This window comes from Molossus molossus, unplaced genomic scaffold, assembly GCF_014108415.1.
Source record: "Molossus molossus isolate mMolMol1 unplaced genomic scaffold, mMolMol1.p scaffold_m16_p_18, whole genome shotgun sequence".
Classification (NCBI taxonomy): Eukaryota; Metazoa; Chordata; class Mammalia; order Chiroptera; family Molossidae; genus Molossus; species Molossus molossus.
In genome coordinates, this window is record NW_023425353.1 from 3,862,038 (window position 1) to 3,885,716 (window position 23,679).

General features: G+C 45.8%; 1 protein-coding gene across 2 annotated transcripts in view; it reads right to left on the reverse strand.

Annotated features, from left to right (window-relative positions):
* MITF (melanocyte inducing transcription factor) overlaps positions 1–23,679 on the reverse strand; it is a 241,209-nt gene that overhangs the window by 67,559 nt on the left and 149,971 nt on the right. The window lies entirely within an intron of this gene.

Genomic DNA, 23,679 nt, shown 5'->3' on the forward strand with positions numbered 1-23,679 from the left:
AGAAGATGACCTGAGCTGCCCGATCACCCAGGAGTAGGTCAGGGTCAGAAGCAGGTCTCAGGTCATAGGCGAGAGCACAGTCAATAAGCAACAGACAAGTTGCACCATGACCTTGAACTCACTGATCCAGTGTTCCAAACCAGACTTTGCTTATCATCAGAATCCACTAGGGATTGTGTTGTTGCTGTTTCTAATGGACTGAAAGGGTGTCTACACACCCTGGTCTGGGCCTAGCTATCTTTCTATTTAAAAGCTTGACAGGGCATCCCAATGATTAGCTAGTTTGAAAATCACCATTCTCAATCACAAACTAGACCACATCTTAGGGAAAAATGGTTCTTATGATACACATTACATTTTCAACTCCATGGTTTCATAATAATTGAAACTAAAGCCCATAAAATGTGGTCAACTTAAAAGGGAAATGCAGTTCCTACACTCTTTGAAGACTCACAGACCATAGCTTAAAAACTCTACAAACAAAATCGGAAATGAGAAAACATGACAATGTTTTAATTATTTTAAGAGCAATTTTTTTTAGAATGAAAAACAAACCCATTTGGATTTTTGGGAGCTTTGCCTTAAAAAAAATAAAGTACATATTAAAATGTTCCAGAGGCGATTCCAACTAAATATCATGAGTTGCCAGCAACCAAGTCAAAAGGCAAGATCTCTAAAAACAAAGAGCTGAATGTGTTACCATCTCAGTGTTCCAAAGGTTCTGAGTAAAACTAAAGACTGTACAGTCATTAAAAGTAGTATTTTTGTCAGAAGATCAAATTAACGTCATGTTTTGTTTTTTTTAAGGAAGCCTCAGGCTGGTTTTCAAAGGGGTCTATTTTATACGAGAACAGCCTCTGAGCTATCTGTTTAACCCTTCATTTGGAGGAGAATATACAGCTCCCTCACAAGCACACTGGACAGCTGGCTCACACACACAGAGAACTCATGTGTGAGTAGTGAGTCGTGGATTAAACTGGGACCCAGTCAATATGGATGAGCCCCTGGTGTGTCCCAGTACTGCCCGAGGTGCTAAGCCCCACAGTATGCCAACTGGACTCATCCATGTTCTCATCAAGTTAAGACAGCTTTCACTATGAATAGATGGAGCATGAAACAGCTGTGAATGCACAGAGAGAGAGGAGGAAGCACAATGGCCCATCGATGCAGGAACAAAAAGTCTATGAAGGGAACAACCGCACAGCGTGGATGTCATGGCTGACGTAAGGGTCTCACTGCAATGGTGGCCACCTCTCCATTTCAGTTCCATCAGGTGTGGGGGACACAGTCTGCAGCTGTACCAGGGCTGCCTCTCGGTTCCCAAGGCAAGGCCACTACACCCTCACCACTCGCCCACGCTGTGCCAACCGGGCCAGGGCTCTGTGTGCCACTGCTGTCCCCACACCGGCAGAGTGGACACATGCTGAGATACGTGGGCCTGTTAATGCCTACCCCATACAAGTTCTCAGTGACACAGGAACGAGTGGCAGCACCTAGCACATACCACATCGCAGAGGCCCAAGTCTGTCTGCAGACCTCTGGAGCAGACAGTGGCGACACGTCCAATGACCACTTTCAGACAGAACTCACTGTACAAATCACTGCTGTCTTCATCTCCTTACGAGGTGGCAGAGTGTGGAGCTACTCACGGCAGAGGACCAGCTGCCTGTCTCAAACTGACCACGTGCTCCCGAGAGGGTAAGTACACGATGACTCACCTCCGTGGGCTCACACCCCTTTTAGGGGTCTGACAAAGCTGGTCTTTAAGAAGCACTGGGGGTTGGGAGAGGAATGGAGGGTGAGCAGGGTCAGAGTCAGGGGCATAATGGGATACAACTCGGGTTTTTAAATAGAAAAGACTGTACTGAAACCCATGAACTTTATCTACGCCTTGGCAAAATGAAAATTGTAAAAATATTATAAAAACATAATTTTAATAAAGAACAAACCCGTTGCATTATTAATAACACACCATTCATACTTAGGGGGATAAAGAGGACCCAAATGAAGTAACTACTCCTAGTGTGAACCCAGAAAGAGGCAAAGCCAAGGACTATGCTCCCTGCAATGATGAGCAGCCCACGTCGTGGGGACAGAAGGTGCGCAGCACTCGCAGCCCGAGGGCCCAGTGTAGGTCGCAGGTCTCGCTCCACCCTCACGAGTTATTTTTTTCTTCTTTTTAATTCAAACTACATTTCTGGAGAGATTTAAAAGGGGGGGGGGGCTTCTGTTGCTTGACATATTTAAGCTCAGTTTTCCTCTGTAGCTATTACTTTCCCGAACAAGTTCTTCTAATTGTAATGAGTGAAAATTTGGGACTTTCACAAAGTGCCGTCTCTGTAACAGGCTCCGTATGTCGCTTTTACTCTGTGCACCTGCCACGTTTTCCTTAGTGAGCACTGCCTCCTTTATGTTCCTTGGTTATGCTGAACGCTCGTTCCCGAGAAAATTATCTAGTCAAATGTTCAAAACATAACTCCTCTTAGCTATATCCACCTTGCTTCCTCCCTGCTGAAGCCAGGGCCACCTGCCCCTGCGCTTCCCTCACAGCTTCTACCAACCCCACTGGAAAAGAAGGTCACTGGCTGCCAGGCGTCAGCCAGTGTCACCTACTGAGTCAACCAGGAAGAGCACAAAGAACAGAAATGTGGGAGGTGTCTGGTGAAACAGTGCCAGGAGGGATGAGAAGAAATTCAGGTAATTGTACCACACATTTTATGTAAAACTAATTAAGGAGACACTCTTTGGGGTGGGGGTGGAAATTCAGGTAAGAACAAGACAGGGAAGTAACACACTTTTTTAATTCCGGAGAGAAAAGTTATCATCAATGCAAAAATAAACTGGCCAGGTTGGAGCTGGGCGAGGGGAGGGCCCCGGTGCTGGGATCAGAGCGCAGAGACAGACCAGCTTCCTGCCTCAGCCCGGCCAGGGCCTGCCACCACTTTCTCAGAAAATCCAACATTTTCCCTCCCTCCCATTCCAGGCCAGCAGTAATCGAGTCCTCTTAACATACACAGACTCCTGGGCTCTATCTCAGTCAGGACACGTCTCGGGGCCTTCTGATCCATCAGATCTGGGAACGGAAGGACGCAGAAATGCAGAATTCACACAAATGGCTTTTAGAGGGAGAGGGGTCTGAGAACACGTCTGCTTCACACAGTTGTGTCTCCCAGCAGAGCCCAAGGACAGACACCACCCGGAGGTGACTCAAACTGAAAGCCAGTGGCCCTTAAAATCATTCCTGTCAGAAGTCACCGGCCTTTGTTTCTCTTTTGCCTAAAATTGGTTGATCCAGAAATTCGGGTCTCCTAAAATAACAGCATGTACAGTCAACAGGACATGATTCTGAGCAGTTCCCTCCCCGTGACCAGCAGAAAGGCGCACGAGTCTCCCTGGCCGCTGGTGACACCGCCCGCGATGAGAACCCTGAGGACCTGGCCGGTGGGTCCAGACAGGTGCAGCGGCCTCCACGCTCCTACTGATGCCCGACTGCACTTCTTACAGCTGAGGCTGCTGCCCGCCTGCTGTGGCTCGGTGGCTGGGCGTCGACCCTGCACCAAGAGGTCACCAGTTCAATTCCAGTCAGGGCACATGCCCAGGCTGCGGGCCCGATCCCCAGTGGGGGCATGCAGGAGGTGGCCAGTTGATGTTCTCTCATCAGTGTTTCTTTTTATTTAAATTTTTTTTTCTTTATTGATTTTAGGGAAAGAGGAAGGGCGAGAAAGAGAGAAATAGAAACATAGACAGGAGAGAACATCGACTGGCCGCCTCCTGCATGCCCTCCACTGGGGATCGGGCCCACAACCTGGGCATGTGCCCTGACCGGGAATCGAACCGGAGACCTCTTGGTGCAGGGTTGATGCTCAACCACTGGGCCACACTGGCCAGGCTCATCAACGTTTCTAACTCTCCCTCTCTCTTCCTTCCTCTGTCTCTAAAATCAGTAAAGAAAAAGAAAAAATTTTTTTTTAAAAATAAGAAACTCGAGGCTGCTAAGTCTGGTCACTCTGGCCAATACTGTGCCATGGCTTCACACTGCTCTTGGGATAAAGACAAAATCCTTAAGACGTTCTGCAAACCCTGCCCCTTTCGCTGTGGACTGCACAGACTGCCAGACTTCCCTCTTTCTTTCCTGGAACTGGGAGCCCGGGGCACCCCCGGGACCCCCGCAGCTCTGCCTTTATCCTCTGAAGTGTCCTCTCTCCACAGATGCAGAGTTAACACCTACCTCCTGCAGCTCCAGGGTCCCTTCGAGAAGGCTCCCTGCCCAAACCCTTGCCCTCTCCTTTGCTGTACATTCCCACAGAACCAGATTTTAACTGTCCATTGGCCTTTCTGGGTGGTGTTGAGGAGACTGGTCACTAAGTGCCCATCACCCCCACTTTACAGTGAGCTCCAGGAGAACAAGGACGGGGCCAGCTGTGCTCCAGGGGCAATGCATCCCCTCTCCCCTGCATCTCCCAAATCCACTCTCTCAAAGGTCACAGTGGGAAGTCCAATGACACTTTTCAGTCCTTAACTTTCTGGACACACAGGCCTTATATACAGGGGATGAGCTGATCTACCTCAAAACCTTTCTACCTCCCAGGCTCCTCAAGGTTCGTTCTTCATTTTTACCTCTTTTCATGGGCTTTCCATACTGTCCTTTCCTCTGCTGGCGTGTCCCGGAATTCTCCCAGCAGCCCCCATTTCCCTCCCAGGACTCTCTGCTGACGCCATGCTCCCCCTGGTTACAGCTCTAGACCACTGAGTCCCAACGCGTGGCTCAAGCTCAGCTCTGGCTCGGGAAGCAGATGGAGCCCCCGCCCAATCGAAGACCCTGCCATTTCTCACCCAGCAGTCAGCCTTCTCTGTTCTCTTCCTGCTCTGTCCTACCACAGGACCTTCGCACAGACAGTCCCTCTGCCTGGAATACTCTTCCCAGGTCACTTGGCCAAACGAAAGTCTCCCTCTCCGCAGACCACCAGGCCGGTGAGTCGGGGAAAGCCTCTCTCACTGTCCACGGCAACTGCTCCCCTCCCAGCGCCCGTGGCACTGCGCCCTCTTTCCCGGGGCCTGTCAGCACTGCACCCCACATTCGCTTCTGCGATCATTGGATTAGCATGTCTCCTCTACTAGTAGTGATCTTCATGAGAACACACAAAAGTCCTCAAGTTGCCCTGGCCGGTGTGGTTAGAGCATCGGCCTGAGCACCAAAGGGTCATGGGTTCGATTCCCGGTTAAGGGCATGTACCTGGGTTGCAGGTTCAATCCCTGGCCGTTGGGGCACATGTGGGAGGCAGCTAAGTGATGTGTGTCTCACACTGATGTTTCTCTCTCTCTCCTTCCCTTATAGCCTTTCTTTAAAAATCAGTGGAAAAAATATCCTCAGGTGTGGATTAACAACAACATACAAAATTACCTCAAACCAGGAACAACGCTTTGAACGCTGCTGGTGTGCAGTAGCTATTTGTTTCGTATACTGTCTCCTGCTCAAGATCTTCATAATAATTAACACAGATTTGACGGTGAATCAAGACGTTTGACTTTACTAGTTTGTTCATGTATTCATTCACTCACATTCATTAGGAGTTTATTGATGAAGGATTATAATATATCGGACACTATGTAAAATGTTCAGGATCAGAGGTAAACAAAAGAGACAATTCCAGCTGATAAACACCTGAACCTCAGGCCCACCCGTCATGGCCACGCACACAGACCAGCAGTCAGTGAATGCAGCTCTGCAGGCCACGGGGTGGGCGCCCCGTGCACCGCGCGGTGTGAGAGCAGCCGTCCACTCGGGAGATGGATGAGCATGGCTGCGTCCTAGTAAAACCTGAGACAGCAGCAGGCAGGGACTCCTGTGGCCACTGTCGACAGCCCTGGTCTAGAGCAACTACTTAGTCTCTATTATGTCCGCTTTCTTCCACGTGAAATGCATAGCATTAGGGTTGCTTCCTTCTGCCTCCTAACAAGGTTCCACTGACCTTCCCCCTTAACTGGACCCTGAGCGGTGTTTCTCCTGCCTCCCGGGACTTCCGGAGCCAGTGCCTTCACCGTGTGTCCACGAGGTGGACAGCCTCCCATCTCCAGTCACATGCCTCTAGAACCCATCCCGCCATGTCCACCAGCCCCCAGCAGCGTCGGCCTGACCATTCCTCTCCTTCTCCAAAATGAGAATAAATGATCAAACATATGGAAACAAGTGTAAACCCATGTTGTCAGTGGCACCCAATACCCACTACCTCAGACCCAAGCCCCTGAGCATCAGCCATAGGCCCTCTACCACCTGGCCTCTGCTCACCCCCAGCTTCACCTCTGCACGGTCAGCCCCTCCGAGGCCCTGGCTTCCCTGCTTCCCACCACAGTCCGAAGACAGTGCAGATCCACTCTTGTCCTCACGCCACTGCCCCACTCCTCCACTCCACTCACCGGAAGCGCCACAGGACCCCCCCTCCCTTCCGGCCGAGCTGCAGTCCCCGTGCACCCCCAGGCAGCACGGTGCAGAAGTCAGAGTCAAAGCAGGAAGGGCTGATGCCACTGGTGAAGACTGGCTGCTCTCCCACTTGCACTTAAGGTCCACTCAAAGGCACGGATCTCTGGAGCTGCACCCTGTTCTCTGTAAACACGGATTCATGAAGTTGGTTCAGCTGCTTCGCTCTCACTTCATCTATAAAGACCTGAAATGGCACATTCTGCAAAGTCACGCATGTCGCATACCAGCAGGGCGTTTAGAGGAAAAGAAGGTTAGGGGCAGACCCATCAAAGACGAAAGACCATTCCCTGGTCAGTCTGGCTCAGTGGTTAGAGTGCCAGCCTGTGGACCAAAGAGTTGTGGGTTCGATTCTACCCAAGGGCACGTGCCTCGGCCTGATCGGGGTGGTGCGGGAGGCAGCCAATCGATGTGTCTCTCTCACATTGATGTTTCTCTCTCTCCCTCCCTCCCACTCTATCTGCAGATAAATGGAAAAATATTCTCAGGTGAGGATTTAAAAAAAAGAAAAGGAAAAGATGGACCTCTCACCAGAGCAGGATGGCAGCCCGGAAGGCTCAGTTCACAGCGGCTGGCGGTTCCTCCGCGACAGCGTTCACCCCACGGCCCTCCCCCCGCCCTTCTGGAGACACATTTTGGATGGTAAGTGTTTCTAATGTAGATCACTTCTTGAAAACTTAAAACGTGGTATTAGGTTTCGCCTTCTTTACGAGAGCGCTGTGCTAGCAGAGACACGCCCGCACCACTCTGCGTGGCTTCCCGAGCGGCAGCGGGCACACAAGCCTGTCCCCTGCCCTGCAGGAGGAGGGGTGCTCTGCAGACATCAGCTGCGTCTAGTCAAGTCTCTGTCAGTGACCAAGGCTTTCTCTTTAAATAGTGACAGTGTAAGTCCGGCCAGTGTGGCTCAGTGGCTGAGCATCGACCCATGCATCAAGATGTCGCCGGTTCGATTCCCGGCCAGGACACATGCCCAGACTATGGGCCTGACCCCCAGTGCAGGGCATGTGGGAGGTAGCCAACTGATGTTCTTTCTCATCGATGCTTCTCTCTCTCTCCCTTTCACTTCATCTCTCTCTAAAAATCAATAAAGGAAAAAAAATAGTGACCGTGTAAGATGAAGCTTGCCCCTGACTGCTTCAACCATTAACGTGCTGTGGAAAGGAACCAAAAGGAATTCTCAGTTACTCTTGCATGAGTTCTGTATTTACCAATAACATCTGAGGTATTCACATTAATACTGTACCCATTTTACAGATAAACTAATGTTCAGACTAGAGACTAAGTCACCTGCCCAAGATTATCTAATGACAGACTTAGTTTTCAAAGCAGACTGCTTGATTCCAGATGTGTATATTTAAGGAAGAAAGAAAGGAGGCGGGGAGATTAACATCTATAAAGGTGTCCTCCAAAGGGGATAAAAAGGAAAAACTGAAAGATCACTAAAAAGGGAAAACCTTTAAGAGAAAACCAGTCAACACACTCTCTTTCTCTCTCAAGAGAATTAAAATCAGTATTAGCATGTAAACTGAAGGAAAATAAACAAAACATACAGAGGAGTGGATTGCATTTTAAATTCCTCTTGTCCTGCTCTCATACCCACTAATCAATCATAAATATTCTTAGCCTCAACTGGTTATCTGCTTAATAAAGGAAAGAAAATAAAAGCTGCCAGAAATTAAGTCAGACATAAAATCTCACAGTGACTTAGGAAGCCGGCAGATTAAACATTTAATGTGGATGTTAAGACACCGCCAATGCACCGGCAGCGGTCCCATCGCCCTCAGCTTTCAGTGCGAGTCCGTGCGCACTGCGGAGAGGCCTCCCGGAAATGCAGTGAGTGGCCACCAGGATTAGTGTTATCACTGTTGTGATAATATGCCTGTAATGCACATGATGTCATAATATGTAAAATAATGTAATAATATATGAAATAACCTAAATAACAAACTCACCTCTGGCCACCCTGAAGGAGAAACTGCTCACTGACACTACAGTAGCACTGTAAGCATTAGATATACTGATGTTCTTTGTCATGGCATCTGATTTGTATGTTTAAACCAAACTGAATGTTTCTTTCAAGAGCTTTTAAAGTCCTTTATTGTCCTCATCTCATCACAGTGAAATGTCAGGGTCTGGAAGACGCAGTCTCAAGGGGAGAGAAGACAGCTCACCGAGTGTCAGACTTAGGAGGAGGCGACGGGGAGACCGAGTCCAGAGAGGCAACTTCCTCCAGGTCACACAGGTCCACGCGTGGGCGCGGGCAGCACAGTTGAGTTCAGGGCCGTAGTACTGAACAGAGTGGACATATCAAGACCCACTGAAGGGAGGGAACAGCCTTCAGCCTTATCTCAAGATGATACATATCACAAAAATAAGATACATGGTTTAACAGCAAAAATAAAAGGCAGCAAGTAGTTAGTAGTGACTCAAGAACACTCAGGTGACATGTTTCTAAAAGGTAAAAAAAAGAAAGAAAATATAAAAAGGGAAAATTAGCCCTGGCCGGTTTGGCTCAGCAGTTAGAGCGTCGGCCTGCGGTCCAGAGAGACCCGGGTTCGGTTCCCGCTAAGGGCATGTACCTTGGTTGCAGTTTGTCCCCGGCCCTGGTTGGGTTGTGAGGGTGGCAGCCACTCGATGTGTCCCTTTCACGTCGATGTTTCTCTTTCTCTCTCTTCCTCTCTCTCCCTCCCACTCTATCTGAACAAAAAATAGAAAAATGTCCTCAGGTGAGGATTAAAAATAATAATAGTAAACAATAAAAAGTGAACAGTTAATAAAATCATATATTGTCACTTATATTTAACCAGAGTTCCAGAACACAAACTGTTGACTTCTCAGCTTATAAGTAAAGTTTAACTTCAGAATCAGGAAGAATTTTGATAGCCCGACACCTATTAATTTTTCTTGAAAATTTAACTCCAATTTTTACCAATTTCCCCAGAATTTTCTGTAAGTAAGCATTTTAACAGTTACCTAATTTGGCTTTTAATCATCAAAACAAAGTCTAAGAATTTTAAGTAATGGGTATATTTTGGAAGGAAGTTAGAAACTGTGCCAAGCATCCCAAAAAAGTCACTGTTCAGGGAACCTGCAGATCCAGGTGACTTTTAAAATAAAAATTCCTTGCTGCTGAAATGTAGCTCAGTAGTTATCAGTTGAAAGAGCATTTATATACCACACAGACCTCCAGAGAAATTAATTCCTGATTGTATGCAGCATCAACTTGCCTTTCCATTCACCAAAGCATCAACGTTTTGGTCATTTCTCAGGAACCCATAATGTGGCTCAGTCACGGTGGACTTGGCGTGTGCCTCCGGCCGAAACGCCGACGACCGCGATCGGCATCGATGCCACCGTGCCAGCCGGGCACCTGGCAAGCACCACACTCCTCCCAGCAACACCACCAGTGCAGGGCCTGCCTCAGCCCTGTCAGACGGGTGGGCTGAAGGACCGGGACACGGCTGTCTAACTGTGGCGCCCACGCCCTTCCACGAGGGCAGGCGCAGTGCATGATCAAACGCCTTTGGGCAAGAGTTCTTTAATGAATTTTAATTGAGAAATGGAAACCTGGACAGAGAAGCAAAGTAGGTCTAGGAAACAGGGTCTGTGATCAGCGCAGACATTTACAAGGAGCATCCCAGGGTTACTTCTGATGTTTCCCTCTCTCGAGAAGCGGGTAGGAAATGACACTGAGTCTTCTGGGAGGACACGTGTGCCTCGTGCATCCTGCGTGAGCAGGCCCTGCTGCAGGACCTGAGCTGCACGGTGACTGAAGCTCGGGGCTCGGCATCGGGAAGAGCTGCTCTTCCCCGTGGAGCTTCCAGAAACAAACCCTTGTTTCATTCCAACCCGGAGGCAAGCTGGTCACATGCCCTGGAGGTACCGCTTCCAGGCAGAAACCTAACACTGGAAACGAGAAAAGAAAACCACTCATCCCTGTCACGCCGCGGTGGAAAGGCAACGCCACGGCCGTGGCCATGCAGTGAGGACCTGGGAAGGCAGACTGACTCCAGGGGCCCGCAGTTTGTGAGACTGGACATGCTGGTGCTGCCCGGCCAGTGTCCCTCAGTAACCCGAGCACCGTCCCCTGGGCTGAGAGGTCCTGGTTCAATTCCTGCTCAGGGCACGCGCCCGGGCTGCGGGCTCTATCCCCAGCAGGGGCCGTGCAGGAGGCAGCCGAAGGATGTTTCTATCTCTCTCTTTCCCTTCCTCTCTCTCTAAAAAAAAACACAATAAAAATATTTTTTTTAAAAAGAAAAGAAATGCTAGGGTCCCTCACACTCTGAATAGGACATTTTGTGTTACCATTTAATAAATCCAATTTAAAAACAGAGCAGACTCTGAAACTAGAAATTAAATAATATTTGATAGTTTAAAAACAGTTTCCTAAAAAGAAGTAGCTCTTAACCTTTTTTAAACGTCAAATGTCTCAAGGCCTGTTTGATTAGGCCCTGTGCTCTTAGTTATCACTGATGAAGAAAATGTCAGACACGAGGAAGAAAAGAAATATACGGTTCAGGTATAAATTTGCACTGTGTTCATCACTGCAGTCTACATTTATTTTTTTAAAAGAGATGTATAATAGGTGTGTGTGTGATACATATTTAATTTACAAATATTTGTGGACGAATGCATTCACTGACCTCTCAAAGTTCCTCCAAGGCTCAGAATTCTACAGCTTAAAGTGGGAACCATTGTGCAATTTTAGTTTCTTCTTCTTTTAGTTGCAACTCATTTCCCTAAGATTTGACAGGGTTAATCTATTTTTATCAACTTTGTATATAATGGAATGCATCCTATGTACAAGGGATGCTAAAGAGACACTGGATGTTTTGTAATTTCCACTGAACAATTCTATACAAAGCAAAACATCCTTTGCTTGTCTTCCTTCTCCCCTCCTGTCCAAGCGCCACCTACTGTGCCACTGTGGAGATTTGCCACAACTCTCTACATGTTTACAGAAGGTCTAAGAATCCCTCAAGTAATGACACTTGCTTGAACACTGGTCAGATGCCTCAGCTGGTTGGAGCATTGTTCCATACATCAACAGATGGTGGGTTTGATTCCCAGTCAGGGTACATACCTAGATTGTGGATTTGATCCCCAGGCGGGGTGCATACAAGAGGCAACCATCCATGTTTCTCTCTCACACTGAAATCCCTCCCTCCCTTCCCTTCTCTCTAAAAATCAACTTAAGAAAACAAAAAAAAGACACATATCCTTGGGTAAGGATTAAAAAAAGAAAACTTGGTTAAATTTATTTGCACTAACATTACCTAATTTTTCTTACGTTTCTTACAAATTAACGTCCAGGTCTCTACAGCAATGATTCTCAAACCTGAGCATGCCTTAGATCGGTCGGAAGGCGGCTAACACACAAACCGATGAGCCCCACCTCCAGAGTTTTCATTCGGGAGACTTGGGAGGGATCAGAAGTCTGCAATTCTGAATAGCTCCCTGGTGGTGCAGGGACTGGGTCCTCAGAGGCCCTCTGAGAACCACTAACCCACAGAATACTCTCCAAGAAACCCACTGAAGTTCCACACGCCTTAGGCTCACGTCCAACTGAAGGATTTACATAAGAGTTAACCAACCTTTCAGAATGCTGTGGTTTTCGCTCCTCTGTGAGATAGTGGTGGTCCCGTGTGTCAATAAAAATGGGCACAATGACCCATACTATTGACCTTGTGATATAAATTCTATCAAGATTACGGCAATTAATGAGTTGGAAAAATTATTGTGGCATATGATTTTAATTGAAATCAACTTTACAATTAGTATTTTAAGACAATAATAAAATCATCAATAAGTATCGAGGAAAGTATATAATTGTGGACTAAGAAAGCCACGAAAACGGCCACAGCGATGTTCCTTCAGGGAGCCACGGGACGGAGAGCAGAGTGCGCTCGGTCTCTGGTCTCTTGCTTGTAATCAATCAGAATGAACTTCACAGGCTGTTTTATATGGAGATCACTTTAAATCTCTCCAGCAGTGTTCTGGTCCTAAGACAATAAACTCATTGTTGCATTAGGGAATGACAAGATACCTACAGAATATAAATTATAATCTAAGTATATTATTTCTGGTTTGATAAATGGTCAGAGACAGTGTGAGAACCAGTGCTGGCGCCTGGGATGAGAACAGGAGGGCGCCCCTCCCCCACGCACAAGCTGTGCTATGAAGTCCTGCTAACACCCTGCAGGTAACCAAGAAGAGGCACCGCCTTAGGGCCATTAGCACAGATAAAAAATTATCTAAACCTCGCCAAAAAACTAGTTTTCAATACCCTACACATCCATTTAACTACTGTTGAGTATGTAGTCAAAGCACAAAGAGGCTAATGAATCCCCTTTCCCTTCGATGTCCTTTTCGTACCAAGAGCGATGATGCAATGCTCTCCTGTCCCCAAGGCCTCGGCTTCCTGAACGCTAGGCTGGTGCTCCATGAGCGTGGTGTGTCGTTTGAAAAGAAACAGTGAGCCATGTGGCTGACCAGTCAAGAGCTGTCCCCACTCTCAGGCCTCTGTGGAAGGCTGCTGGGCCCAGATACCACATTGCCAAGGGGCCCCTCCCTCGCTGTGTCCTCCTGCCCCAGAAGGTCAGCTGTCCATGAGCTGTCAGCTACCCAGGCTGTGTGGACAATGTATGAGGTCTTCCATTTCCTTTTCTTCTTGGTGGTTTGTTTCCTCTGCTGGGGAGGAGGCAGCAAGCAGACGACAGTAATGACTGTGGCAGGTGGTTAATGATCAGAAATGATTCTGTAATTCTCTGGCAACACAGCAGAAGAGTCAGCTACTGCGCACTCTCCGTCCCTGCAGCCCCGTGCTGAGCAGCAAGTCTGCCCGAAGCAAAGACCGATGGGCACCGGCGGCTCAGGGCCCTGGGCCGGGTCACTGAGGAAGTCAGTGCTTTCTTTTTATCTCCTTTAAACCTACGTTTCAACACATATTCAATGATTGCAAATCTTTTAAATATGTTTGAAACAGCTCTGGTATATAGATTTTCTTCTTCAACTGTAATCCATAAAAATCTAAACACAGATGGACTAATTCTGATAAAAGTTTAGCATGTAAATTAAGATGCGCTCATAGGTACGATATATATACACCTGGTTCTGACACTTGGCATGAAAGACCAATATGGCACTTCCTATAAAAAAGAACTTAAAAATTGTGTTAATAATTTTTATATTGATCACATGCTGAAATGATAATATTTGGGTACAATGAGTTAAAATATATCTTATATTGATTTCACTTGTTTCTTTTTACTGTTTTTAATGGGACTACTAGGAAATTTAAATGTTCCTGTTTGTCCCACATTCTCTCTCTGCGGGTGGCGCTGTGTCGGGGGATCTAGCTCACCTCACCCTCACAGGCACTGCAGGGCACTCTGACCCCCGTTCCACAGACGAGGACACTGAGGCCCGGAGAGAACAGAAGATATGCCCAAGGTCACCCAGTTCAGTAGTGGCATCGGACTAACCCCAGATTTTCAGCAGGGACACCGAGGATGGCCACGCCTCAGGGCGTCCTGGAGCTGCCGTTGTGGGACTGTGGCATGCAAATAACGATCTGACTGTAGCTTTGGGTGCCAAGGTTACGGGACTGAAGTCAGATGGTTCTGTACTTCTCATAAATTCAGTCTTCTAAGATTAACCTGGCTGTCATAAATATCACCAAACACTTAGCAGGTAGGAGGACCCAAGGCCGTCACTACAGCCTGCCTTAGCAGACGCAGGGTTCAAATTAAATTCCATCAAACCACGCCGAGCCAATGCACTCTGACAAGCACCTCACAGCCAAACCTCCAAGAGCCTGGAGTTTTTTCTTCTAATTTGCTCCCCCTTTCTCTTCATCAAGACACAAAAGAAAGCCCAGTAATATGCTGAATGGGGTCAAAGAAAGCACAGCGAAGTTAACAGAAGACTCCAGACGGCCCTTCAGCATCTGCAGAAACACAAACACAAGAGGGAGCGTTTCCATCGCTGCACAATATTGCTTTGTTTAAGCGCCAAGTCTCCGTCTTGAACGTGCTGGTAATAAATCAGCAGGCATTATTTTAAATCAACCAGTTTTATGAAATAAGCCAAGAGTTGAAAGAGGCAGCACTAATTACCAACATTCCTTGATGAATTACTTAGCAGCGTGTGCTAAGTCAGTGTGCTGCCGCGTCTTGATCCCCGGTTTTATCCTGTACTTATTTCCCAGGAGGTAAAAGAACATGTGGCTAATTAAGGCACCGATCTCCACAGCCAGAAGTACTCAAGGTAAGATTTCTTTCGGAAAAAAAGAAAAGGTTCTTTGCCTGGTACTCATTAATCTAATTTTTACTACTTCACTAGAAACACAGAGCTAATCTTGTCACCTCCAGGCATTCTGAACTACCACGCCGTGTGCAGAAAAAATGTTACATATTTGTAATTTAGCCAATAAGAATTTCTTAAGCTTTTCCTAACCACCAGGAATGTCTCTGGTTTGTCGCTTCTAATTAACTCTCAGCAAAATTTCTAGCTCCTAAATTTTAATTATATAAAACTCAGGGCCAATAGGGGAGATTACAGCAAAGCTATGCTGGTAAGGTAGTAGAAATCTGAATTTTTCTTTTCATGTTGGGCCTCTTAACTACTTTTAAAAATTATTCACAAACTGATGATTCAAATCCTTTTATTCAGTGTTAATTTTCAGGACCCTTACACCTTGCCGTGTCTCCTGCAGAGAAGACCATGAGGGTTACATAAGGTGCATCACTGAGTCTGGCCACCTCAGCCGACACACGCAGCTCGGAAAGCTGTGCTCAGACTCCAGGTAAATGCATTGCCGACCTCCTGAACCACACTGGGAACGAGTGCATGTGCTCCCGTGAAGCCCTCCGTGACCGCGCCTTGGACCACTGTCACCTCCGACCCCGGCACATGCCAGGGGCCACGGCAGAGACCGTGTGGGACAGGCTCATGGACACTCTTTGCAGGGCATTCTCTCCCTCTAAAAGACTGACTAAAACACGTATTTTCCTAGGACCACTCTCTACTGTAACAGCCTCCTACTTCATCTGCTTCATAAGCTCCGATTTTGATTCCTCTTATTTTCACAAAACTATAAATCAATACACAAACACATCTAACTTTATAAACAAGATCTGCAAGGCCATAGCACTATCAGGAGCTAAATTTTCCTTAAAGTTCAGGCTCCAAGAAGTCAATAGAAAGAGACACATTCAGGACACGAGCAAGTCTCCGTCCTGGCTGCGTGTAACCTTGGCAGAGCCGCGGCACGGAGCTCCAGTTTTCTACGCAGATCCCACCCGCTTTTTATAGGGCGATGTTAAAATTAGATTTTGCTTACATATGTCCACAATTTCTATTGTTTAAGAGCATATCTATAGAATAGTGATTTTTAACCAGTGTGCCGCAAGAATTTTTAAAACATGCAATACCTATTTAGTCCAGGCACTGACCTCTTTTCCCTTAGATTGTCAAATTAAAAAATGACAACAGCCAACACAGCAATAGCTGTCTGGTGAGAATGAATCGAAATTATACCCATTTTTTTCTGTCAGATCAGCAAAAAATGTATTTTCTGGTGTGCCACAGAGTTTCGGTAATTAGTTTATGTGCCACGAGATGGAAAAGGTTGAAATCGCTGCTACAAAAGTGGTCAAGCAGGGGTCTTCCACATCGAAGTCCTTCCTTTAACTGTCGGGATTAACAGGTAACATTCAGAGAAGACCCGGCGACCCTTTCATACAGTAATTTAAGATTTATTACAGCTGACATTATTCACTTAAAAGCAAACAGAAAAACAACCAGAACTGAAGTTCCAGTTTCACGTGTGAAAATATGGCAAAGCGCTACCACTGTCGGGGTGCGGGTGGGGGTGGGGGTGGGGCAGGGAAAGAAAAACTACAGATGCAACCACAATTTCAGCAGAAAATTCCTATTGAAAGATGTGTGTGAGTCTATCAAACTGAGTATTTCCAGAATCACTACACGACAGGACTGCCGCGCTGGGACGCACGCAGCTGGGAGCATGGTCTGGGCTGCAGCGATCTTGACTTAGGGTCTCTGGGTGTTGTTTCAGAAACTTCCACTGCAGTGATTTTTTTAACTCTCACCCAAGGATATGTTTTTATTTATTTTAGAGAGAGAGGGGAGAGTTGGGAGAGAGAGACATTGATATGAGAAACATCAATTTGTGCGCCCCATCTGGGGACCAAACCCGCAACTTATGTACAGGCTCTGGCTGAGAATCGAACCTGTGACCTTTAGGGTATGGACGATGCTCAACCACCGGAGTCACCTGGCCCGGGCACTGCAGTGCTTTCTGACTGATAGTGATGACTATAACTGAACCATAAACTACCACTGTGGTCAATAGAAGAACACTGTGCAGACTCGTGGAGACACATTCATCACTCAGTGTGGATGGACCTTACTAATTCTTAATGCTGAAGATTACACACCGTCCGTCTGGGAGACCCCTTGTTTGTTCTCTGCACTCCCACTTTGTCGAACATATCCTGACACTGGGATTCCGGAGACTGGCGCACATCCTTGAAGTCCGCAGCCCGTCGCTGGGTTAGGACACGCAGCCTGCGTGACCAGGACCCAGGGAATCTCTCCATGCCTCAGTTTCCCCAGCTGGAAGATAGGCTTAACCCCTCTGTTTGAGACACAGGGATGCTGGACATGCTGACCACACTCTCTTCTAACAGCTCTCCTAGGAGACACAGACCACCTGGAGGGTAGGAGCCACAGTCATACCTTGATAAGTGTCCTCTAAACACAATACAAAGAGAGAACTTAAGAAAGATGCTGAGTAATCTACAGAAAAGTTTCTCAATCTTTTTTCCATCATCAACCCCTGTGAGGAGCCTTTGTAGACTTTTTTTCCCTAACTGCCTCTCCCTTGTCCCTATCCCCATGAAATTTTGTCAGGACATATACTGTGAGCCACACACCACTGTAAGTGACAGCTAAGACTTCTTGCCCCCGACGCTTGGTCTACACACCTTGTCACACGACAAAGGATTTACCATTCAGAGCCAGACCGAAGGGCCCACTCCAGTGCCCAGCCCACACTCCTCCAGAAGCGACCCTGACCTGCAGCAGCACGGCATTATGAGCAATGTGCAGACGGAGGGGGTACCTGTCTGGACAGCTTCTTTTCACAGCAGAAAAAGAGCTGAGCCGTGACCCTCACGCAAACCCGCAGGGTGCCTTCAGTGACTGGGAAGCAGCTCACTGATAAGACGGGGCCTGCCCTGGTGGTGTGGGCCAGCGGTTAGAGCGTCGGCCTGCGGACCGGAGAGGCGCAGGTTCGGTTCCAGTCAAGGACACGTACCTCGGTTGTGGTTCAGTCCCAGCCCTAGTTGGGGTCCTGTGAGAGGCAACCAATCCATGTGTCTCTCTCACATCGATGGGGTCCCCCCAAACCTGCATGGTCCACGGGCACCGCTGGCCCTCACCACTGCCTGAGGAAATCGCACTGCCCAGATTCTACTGTAGCCCGTGGCCACACTGAAATGTCCTCGCGATCGGAGGAGAAATCTCTTCCATTTAGTGACATTATTACCAAGTGATTTGCGATGGGAGTAGATGGGTCAGTGTTTTCAGAAAAGTGGAACAAACTCAGAGGCTCGGTGTGTTTTGGATAGCTGCCCTCCGCGGGTCTGCCCTTTCTAAGGGAGGTGACTTTCTTCGGCCAGCATCTCTTTACCAGTGACTATAGTCACTAAAAGCAGTGCAGACAGAAAACATCTCACAATTACCAGGCATTTAGTGCAGTTTTTCACTGCTGAGCCTGAGCTCCTTGACTCCACCACATGCAGACAGCTCTGAGGAGCTCCTGGCTGTACCAGCCCTGAAGCCAAGTCCTGCCCACAGGGCCCCACACAGCACGGGGGGCGGGCGGCCAGTGCGTGCCCAGGCGAATGGGGCAGCCCGGGGACACCCCTGAGGCACCACAACAGTCCGACTGCTTTCAAATCAGAGTAAGGAGCTCCATTCTATCCCATGAAGAATGGTGTCTGAAGCCATATCCCAAAAGTAGAAACAAGTAAGAGAAGAAATTTCTTTTGTTCTCTTTGCAAATGGGAACAAAGAAGAAGACGGGTCTCTGTCCACCTAAGCGAACTGCTCACTGTTTCTCCAGGCCTCAGTCCCGCAAGGCGGGGCAGCGGGAGCCCCACGGCGGGCGGCCAGGCCCACTGTGCCCGCGGCCCTCCGGGGAGCCAGCGGGAGGAGCGAGGGTGCTGGGGAGCGCTTCCTGTGCATTTTTCCTTCCGCACCGTGACAATCTGTTCCTAGTTAACAAGTATTATCTGTCATTTTAAAAAATCATTAAAAATGAGTTTTAAAAGAAAGTTATCTTATGGGCAGTACTGAACACATTGAAGTGATACTACTAGGAGACTAAAACCCTGTAGGGAAATGAGGTCTGTCTCCGGGAACCTGGAAGCTGAGTCCCTCTGGCCCCATGGAGAAGGATGTGGCCTTACGTACAGAGTTTGATCCCAAAACAAAAGGACACCCAACTTCATAAACAGTCCTGAAATCAAGACTCACAGAACGCTTGTGTGACTCACACTGGTGACAAAAATACATGATGGCCCACACACTATGGTATCAGAATAATCCTCAGATGTCCTTTCTCCCGGGGGCAGTGCCTCCAGCAACAGAGTCCCTGAACGAAGGGGCCGAGGAAAGCCAGCCCGCAACGTGCCGCGTCGGTGCCAGTAGTTCCGTATCCCCACTCAGCAAGCCAGGCACAGACTCTAACTGCCGTGAGCTGCGGACCACCCTCCTGCTAACCTGTGACCCACACCCTCTGCAACTCCACATACCTCTTCGAGTGGCTTTATTTTACCTCAAAAGTAAGCCACGCCTTGAAAATTTGACACCAGGTAGATTTCGTAAATTGTCGAGAAAGGCCAGCAATTCAGTCAGCCGTCCTGTTCTCATGAGCAGAGGCTCAAGGATGCTGGGCGCCGCGCAGGGAGACAAGGAAGGAGGACATTCTCCCGACCGCTCAGAGGAACTGTCCAGACAGGACGCCACATCTCGAGACGGCCACCAAATAAATGCCAAAGGGAGCTGAGTTTACAAGACAGGGGCCTGGAACAGTGTGTTTCTGTGTTAATGAACAGCAGCCTCCTTCCCAATCCTACCGCAATAGACCCAATTCCTTGGATTGTCGGAGATGATTAGAAAAAAGGAAAAATTAAAAAATAAATTCTTTCATCCGGCCACTGAGGCTCAGTGGTTGAGCGTCAACCCATGCACCAAGTGGGGGGCATGCTGGAGGCAGCCAATTGATGTTCTCTCTCATCGATGTTTCTATCTCCTCTCTCTTTAAAATCAATAAAGGAAAAAAAAAATTTAAAATAAATTTTTTCAAACTACTTAAAATATCCTAAAGTTACAAAAAAAATCTTTTTTTTTTTTTGGTTTTAAATTCCTATAACCTGTCTCCTAATTAGAGCAGAATTTTTTTTTTTTATCCTCACCCGAGGACATTTTTTCATTTTTTTTTTTTGTACAGATAGAGTGGGGGGGAGAGAGAGGAAGAGAGAGAGAGAGAAACATCGACGTGAAAGGGACACATCGAGTGGCTGCCACCTGCACGACCAACCAGGGCTGGGGACAAACTGCAACCGAGGTACACACCCTTAGCGGGAACCAAACCCGGGTCTAGAGCAGAAAATTTCAATGTACAATCTATTCCAGCGAGAACACCTTGACTTTATTTTTCATTTTTTAAAAATGCATCTTTACTTGTGAAAGTATTACAGATGTCCCCTCTTTTCCCCCATTGACTCCCTCCTCCTCGTTCCCACCTCCTGCCCTCACCACACTATTGCCTGTGTCCACTGGTTATGTATATATGCATAAAAGAACATCCTGCCTTTAAAATGTTAAATTCCAAGGAACAGAAAGGAAGGAAGAAGGGTAAAAATTCTTGGCAATTTCCTACAAATTTCTAAACAGATAAATATTTCCAAGCTATAAACTAATGTTCTCAAGCTATGAGCTGTCAGAGTCTGCGCTGCAGGAAGGCACGGGAGAGAAACTTCGATGAACGGCCAGTCTAGGACCAGAGCAAACAGGTGCTGCCATGTCCGTGTGGCCGCGGCATTGAGACACACTCGATGCACGTGCAGCAAGCAGCAGGGACTGGCACTTCCTTATCTACAGGCACGACATGTCCACAGGTCTGTCTCTGGGTCCTCTGCTTTCGTTTGAAAGAAGCTAGATCAAATTTCAAACCTCAGGTTTGTATGACTCCTATGTCAACAAAACCCACCTGTAGAAGAAACTGCTTCCATTTATGGTCTTGATGACTCTTTGCTAATTCATACCTTAAAATACAAGGTGTGTTCAATACTGCAAAGAAACGTATTATGCACTAACTATATTGGTTAACTTAATTACAATGTCCAATTGAGCAGAGTTATTCTTAAACCCACAGGATATCTCTAGTACTTGAATATATAGCAATAAGTCTAATCATTCCATGTTACCCAACATGAAAATCAATAACAGAAATAAAGCCATAAGTTAATGAAATCAATACAGACACCAGAGGCTCATCCTACAAACCTTCACGACTAAATGATGACCACAAGAGGATAAGGAATGCAAATGTCCAACCTCTAATACTAAGTCCAGAGACTAGACGTAGTTTACCAGATGCTACAAACAATTTTTAAACATGCTTTATAAAGCTTCACATTTTTTAAGCATAACTCTGCCACAAAAAAAGAGAGGTTAACCTGAAAACACTAATTTAGCTTTTCAAATCAGTTATTCAACCCACTGATCGTATATATGATGTTGATAACTTGAGCTTATGTGTGTGATCTTCAGTCAAGTCCTCACAAACCAGTGACAGATGGAGAGATTTAACCAGGGTTCTCTAGCACATTCCACACCTGTACCTCCACTGAGAAGCAGGTGTTTCCATTTTGGCAAAATAAATCTCTAGAAATTAAATAAAGAATTTACTCAGGCTATATCATGAGAAAATACTTATTGAACATAATCTGTATCATAATGCACTCAATTAGTATGCTTGATATTACTCATTCCTTGAATACGTAAATTCACTTAAAAATGGTCAAAGATTAAGCAAATTAACTGTTTCTGCTATTAACCATTTATTTTACAAAATTATGCTTATAATTTAAAAAGGAAAAGAAAAGAAACATATTTATCTCTCTTACCTTTCTATATTTCATAATATTTTATACATGAAACTTTTAAAAATATATAAACTATTTTTATAAAGAACCAAATATTTAAGTATCTGAAGCAATCACTTATATGATACTCTCCTTAAAAATGTTATTTAAATTTCTTAGAATGTCGCATGAAGTGATCTGTTTTTATTTGGTCTTTCACTTAAGGTTACGAAAATCTGTCTGGACAGCGATCAAGCCGTCCTCGCTGCTATGCCAACAGTTCTTGTTCTTCGTTCACACAACACACTCTACTACTTTATACAACCAAAGTATAAAAATGCACATGTTAGAGATCAACTATATCCAGCATGAAATATAAATGTGCAAATTGCTCATTTTTAGTTAGATTAAGTCTCCCAGTTCCAATAATGTGTTCATGCTTTAACTTTGGACATTTTTCTGGGACACCTCAGTGGGACTGCAGCTCAAGCCAGGATTACCAGGGAACTGCAACAGCTGAGGAAAATGAGTACGTTATTCAAACCATTTAGTAAAAATTTTAATTTTAATCATTTTTAAAATAACATTTTAAATAACAAAAACATTTAGGAATGATGTCTATTTTTAAGATGAGATGGAAATGGTTTAACACATTTGCATTTGGATAATTTACCCACCATGGGATGTAATATCCTTAAAAGGAATATTTATTTCAATTAATTACTTTGATATAATATCAAACATTACCTTTAAATTGAGCAGAAATTACTACTAGCACGAGCCCATGTTATCTATTCTAAGATTTGTTTCTCAGATCTAAAAAGTCAACTACTAGAGTCAATAAAATAGACATATTTCTCCACATTTTATTACTAATTCATACAACTTTAAACAATCTAAAATATAGACAAAACAATTATTATTTCTGTGAACAGTGTACAACAATTTGTCTTAAATCTTAAATCTATAAAAACTTAGTGACTGTCAATCTTCACCCAAGCAGAACAGGAAGATTTAATATATAATCTATTCCCAAGAGAAAATCCTGCTTTTAGTTAGGGGGATGGGGCGGGGTGGAGATAAAACATCTATTAATCGAGGCAATATCCAGAACTTCAATCACATTGGAGTAACATTTTATTTTATGCTAAACTATTTGGGTCTTTTTTGCTTTAACAGAATTTTAATTGTTTGCTTTTTTCCATTAAAGAGTTTTATTATTTCATCACTACATTTAAAAAAGTCTTTGCAAATATAAAACAATTGACTTTAAACTTATTTTTAAAGAATCTTTTTCCTACCTCCTAGTAAGGATCACATACTGATTTCCGATTATAACACATCACCCCTTTATCTGCTTTAACAGTAAACTTTAAATAGTGGGAGATGTTTTTTGACCACACAAATGAAAGCAGAAACAGCCATGAATCACCGGTGTGTAAAGTTCACATTGTTTAATGAACAGCAACACTCAGGACTCTCCAGAATGAATCAATTAGTGAATGGGCTAAAACTTTTTAAGTCAGGGAACTTCTCTCTCTTTCCTTCCATCGGTCATATTTAAGAGCTGGAAAGTTTGTCTTTAAACTAAAAGTATCTCCCCATGTGATGTGGGGGACACGTGCGTGGGATGGAAGTCTGTTCTCAGATGTTATAATTTTCCCTGTAATTAGGAAGCTGTATGTCCCTGATCGAATGACACTAACAGGCTGCTGCAGTCTCCACTCCAGCAAGGAATCAAAGACCCACAGCAGACAACTCACTTCGGTTAAAGGGTCATGCACTCTGGTTGTTAAAGCGTAGGAAGCTCTTCGTTGGTGTTATATCTGCAAAAAGAGTCGGGTTCTATGGCCAAGATTATTTACTAAATAAAGAAGAAAATTAAAGAATGGCCATGGAATGTATTGGGGGGAAATGTATGTAAGTTATTCAAAGAGGCTCATTTTAGATAACTTGTACATTCTGAAAGTCTCCCAAAGACAGATGGAAAGATATCGCTACAGCAGACACCTATTCCTGCTTGTG